Genomic DNA, 5,154 nt, shown 5'->3' on the forward strand with positions numbered 1-5,154 from the left:
ATTTATTCATATGCTTATCAATTCTACTAGCATTGATTAGTGGGCCAATCTAGTTATGACACCAAAATGGAGACCCAAGGAATAGAAAGGAGGTGAAGAGCAACCTTCTCCCAATCTAGTAATAGAAAAATCCTATGTATATACAACAACCAGAAAAAAAATCTCACGGTAAGAAATAAGTAACCAGGGTGTAATTTATAGGTGCCAGGCAGTTGAAATTAAGTGAGGAATCTGAGTGAGCTTACTTAACCCTAAAAGAATCAAGAATAAAACTAGAAGAGGCTAGAGTTGTTCTGATTTTGTTTTCTGAATAGCATGATTATATGTCTTATCTGTTTTCAGTAAAGAATAGTCAGGGGATATTCCGCAGTAGATGTTAATAAGCAGGGTCAGACTTAGTAACCCTGCAACAGAAGCTCTAGTGAAAGGCAGAGATGGCGAGGGTAGGGAGGGAAGGACATGTCAGTTGTAAAAGTACTTTAGAAATAATCTGCATCCGGGCATGGTGGCTCACACCTGTAATCCCAGCACTTTGGGAGGCCAAGGCGGGTGGATCACGAGGTCAGGAGATTGAGACCATCCTGGCTAACAAGGTGAAACCCTGTCTCTACTAAAAATACAAAAAATTAGCTGGGCATGGTGGTGGGCACCTGTAGTCCCAGCTACTCGAGAGGCTGAGGCAGGAGAATGGCATGAACCCGGGAGGCAGAGCTTGCAGTGAGCCGAGATCATGCCACTGCACTCCAGCCTGGGAGACAGAGCGAGACTCTGTCTCAAAAACAAACAAACAAACAAATAAATAATAATAATAATAATCTGCATCTGTTATCTGCAAGGTAGAGTAAATCTCCAAAAGGAACATGAGTCAAAATTAAACATTTGGGGCCTGGTGAGAATCATGTTAAAATTTTGCACCCTTGTTGGCCTTGTGTGTTACCTTGTTGAGGTTGTGGACATTCTTCTCCAACATGTGGCTCTCTTCCTCTGGTTTCCTTCATGCAGTGATTTTAAAACTGTTCGCCAGCCTCCTCAATCCAAGAAAAGCAAAGTCATTCCACATAGCATTAATATGCATTAAAAGTTTGGTTGAAGATTTCTTATGGAGAGGGAAGCACATGTTTATATGAGAAAGAAACTCTTACAAATCCAGAGGCATGTAGGCTGTTGCCTGGGTCCCTCTTTGGCTGCTAGTCACAGGGGCTCCTTCCCTCCCTCCCTTTTGCGTGTGCAGTGTCCATGGCCTCCTTTTGTCTGCTTCTGGCTCATTGGTCTTGCCTAGCTTCTCTAGGATTTCTGTCCTCTTTTTATGCTAAGCACCTCAGCTCTGACTTAGCTCCAGGCTGTCATGCCAACCAGCCTTACCAGCTGTTAAATAAAGAAAAAGTGGAAAAGTAACTCCTGCTGCTGCACCACAGCGTCCATGGGGACCCTCACGTTTGATTGATATGGGCCCCCTTTCCTTATAATCAAAGATCAGGACCGCTAGTCCAGCCTTATGGGACTTGAGGCCCTCAAGTCTCATATAATGACAGCAAAGGCTTTAGCACATACGACAAGAACATCACTTGGACCAAAGGGGCTTCATAAGATGATGGTGGATAAGGATGGCAATGTGACTGTAACTAATGATGGGGTCACCATCTTAAGCGTGATGGATGTCAGTCATCAGATTGCCCAGCTGATGGTAGAAATGTCTAAGTCTCAGGATGATGAAACTGGAGATGGAACCACAGGTGTGGTTGTCCTGGCTAGTGCCTTGTTAGAAGCAGCCCAGGAGTTGCTAGACCAAGGTATTCATCCAATCAGAATAGCTGATGGCTATGAGCAGGCTGCCTGCTTTGCTGTTGAACACCTGGACAAGATCAGTGATAGCAACCTTGTTGACATAAAAGACACCAAACCCCTGATTCAGACTGCAAAAACCATGCTGGGCTCCAAAGTGGTCAACAGTTGTTACCGACAAATGGCTGAGATTGCTGTGAATGCCATCCTCCCTTAACAGATATGGAGCAAAGAGGTGTTGACTTTGAGCTTATCAAAGTAGAAAGCAAAGTGGATGGCAGCCTGGAGGACAATAAACTGATTAAGGGTGTGATTGTGGACAAGGATTTCAGTCACCCACAGATGCCAAAAAAAGTGGAAGATGCTAAGATTGTAATTCTCACATGTCCACTTGAACTACCCAAACCAAAAGCAAAGCATAAGCTGGATGTGACCTCTGTAGAAGATTATAAAGCCCTTCAGAGATATGAAAAGGAGAAATTTTAAGAGATGATTCAACAAATTAAAGAGACTGGTGCTAACCCAGAAATTTGTCAGTGGGGCATTGATGATGAAGCAAATCACTTACTTCTTCAGAACAACTTGCCTGCAGTTTGCTAGGTAGGAGGACCTGAAATTGAACTGATTGCCATCACAACAAGAGGGCAGATCATCACCAAGTTCTCAGAGCTCATGGCCAGGAAGCTGGGCTTTGCTGGTCTTGTACAGGAGATCTCCTTTGGGACAACTAAGGATAAAATGCTGGTCATCAAGCAGTGTAAGAACTCCAGAGCTATAACCATTTTTATGAGAAGAAGAAATAAGATGATTATTGACGAGGCAAAACAATCCCTTCACGGTGCTTTGTGTGTCATCTGGAACCTCATCCATAATAATCATGTGGCGTATGGAGGAGGGGCTGCTGAGATATCCTGTGCTCTGCCAGTTAGCTAAGAGGTGGATAAGTGCCCCACCTTAGAACAGTATGCCATGAGAGCACTTGCCAACACCTTGGAGGTCATCCCCAAGGCCCTTTCTGAAAACGGTGGCATGAATCCCATCCAGAGTATGACCAAAGTCTGAGCCAGCCAAGTGAAGGAGATGAACCTTGCTCTTGGCGTCAACTGCTTGCACAAGGGGACAAATGATATGAAGCAATAGCATGTCATAGAAACCTTGATTGGCAAAAAAGCAACAGATATCTCTTGCAACACAAATGGTTAGAATGATTTTGAAGATTGACAACATTCATAAGCCTGGAGAATCTGAAGAATGAAGACATTGAGAATACTATGTAGTAAGATCCACTACTGTGATTAAATAAATCGATGTCTTGTGATGTGTCTATGGTTATTTATTACATCCTTTTTCAGACCCTGTAGATGCTATAATAAAAATTGCTGTTCAGTAACCATAGTTTCACTTGTTCAAAGCTGTTTAATTGTGGGCATACTATCAGATTGCTAGGTTAGCACCTGTCTCTTTAATTTGTTGAATCATCTCTTCAAATTTCTCCTTTTCATATTCCTGAAGGGCTTTATAATCTTCTGCAGAGATCATGTTTTTGTATTCATTATATTAAAGGAATCTCTTTAAACGAAAAACAAAGAAAAGAAAAAGCTATCAGGATCCACCTGCTTTCTAAGTCAATGGGAGATTGCACATTAAGGATACTAACGTCCTTACCCAAATATTTCCCTGCCGCGTAAGGTGTGGTATCATGGAGAGATACTACTAATTTAGCCTTAATACAGAAAATACAATAGGATGGAAGGTATTCATATTCTTAATCCATTCCCTTTCCCATTTCTTCAACAAATACCTCAGAGTTTCCCTTTTCTTCACAAACCCCTATTATGAACTGAATGTTTATGCCCACCCAAGCCCTAACTCCCACTGGGACTGTATTTGGAGATACTGCCTGTGAGGAGGTGATAAATGTCAAATGAGGTAATAAGGTGGGGCCCTAACCCAATAGGGCTGGAGTACTTAGATGAAGAAGAGACGTCAAAGCTCTGTCTGCCTGCCATGTGAGGACACACAAGAAAGCAACCATCTGCCAGAGACCCCTCACCAGAAACCACATAGGCTGGCACCTTGATCATGGACTTCTAGCCTCCAGAAGTCCTCCTCTCTTCCTTTTGCGTGCACAGTGTCCACGGCTTCCTTATGTCTGCCTCCTGGCTCATCTGTCTTTAGAGATAAGCCAGGAAGCAGATAGAAGAAGAAATAAAATTTTTGTTGGTGAAGCCAACTAGTTTGTGGTATTTTGTCATAGCCACCTGAGCAGACTAATACAACCTCCTACTCCACAATCTCTCCATTCACTGCTAGCAGATAAGCTTGCATCTCGCTTCACTGCAAAAATTGAAGCCTTTAAGTATTAATTTCAACTACCTCCTACACTACCTACAAAAGTCTCTCCTTCCACCCGTTCTTTCCTGCTTCCCCCATCTCAGTGGAAGAGTTAACAGCACACCTGTTCAAGGCACATTGCCTCACTTTGCATTGAGATCCATCCCCTCTCACCTTTGAGTTGATAGCACTCTCTTGCTTCAAGCCCTCCCATGGCCGCCCATTGCACCTTAAATAAAATTCAACTTCTTAAGATGGACTACAAGGCACTGTGACCTCACCCCCTGACTATCACCCCCCAACCTCATCTCCCACCACAATGTAGTTGTTGAATCACTGTGGCTTCTTTCTGTGTCCCAGTCACACCAAGCTCATGTCTACCCTATATGCATACACTAGTTATCATTCTATCTAGAATGCTCTTCCCCAGAGCTTCCATGGCTAGCTCCTTGTTTTCATTCAAGTCTCAGCTCAAATGTCAGCCCTTTGGAAAGAATATACAATATAAAGCCTTTCTACAGCAAGAAATAAAAAGTAGACCTTCCATTCTTATCACATACTCTCTGAAATTACTTTTTATTTCTCTGAAATGCCTATTCTCCTTCATTTTATTGGCTGTCTTCACCCAATAGAGTATAATCTCCAAGAAAACAAACATCTTGTCTATTATTCACTTCTATGTCCTCAGTTTCCTAAGGCAATGACTGGTACCAGTATAGCTTCTGAAATCACTGGCGAACCCATCATTGCCTCTCTCCCGTATTCCCAGCTGATCATCCCTGTGGTTATTTTTTCTCAGCATAAAAACATACTCGAACATTTCCCATTCTAAAAGCAAAAATTTCCATCTGACCACCCATCTCCTATTAACTGCCTGCCTGTCTATTTCCTTCCCATCGTGGCCACGCTTCCTTAATGAGGACACTAAACCACTTATTTCCACCTTCTCAATACCCTTTCACTCCACAACCCACTATAATCTGGCTTTACTATCAACCTACCCACCCCAATATCTTTTACTAAGATTATAAGTGACCA

At 42.8% G+C, this 5,154-nt stretch overlaps 1 pseudogene; it reads left to right on the forward strand.

Moving 5' to 3' along the window:
* Positions 1-1,499: 1,499 nt before the first annotated feature.
* On the forward strand, positions 1,500-3,142 carry LOC100457864 (T-complex protein 1 subunit epsilon-like; annotated as a pseudogene).
* The last annotated feature ends 2,012 nt before the right edge of the window (positions 3,143-5,154 follow it).

The sequence above is a fragment of the Pongo abelii genome, chromosome 14, assembly GCF_028885655.2.
Source record: "Pongo abelii isolate AG06213 chromosome 14, NHGRI_mPonAbe1-v2.0_pri, whole genome shotgun sequence".
Taxonomy (NCBI): Eukaryota; Metazoa; Chordata; class Mammalia; order Primates; family Hominidae; genus Pongo; species Pongo abelii.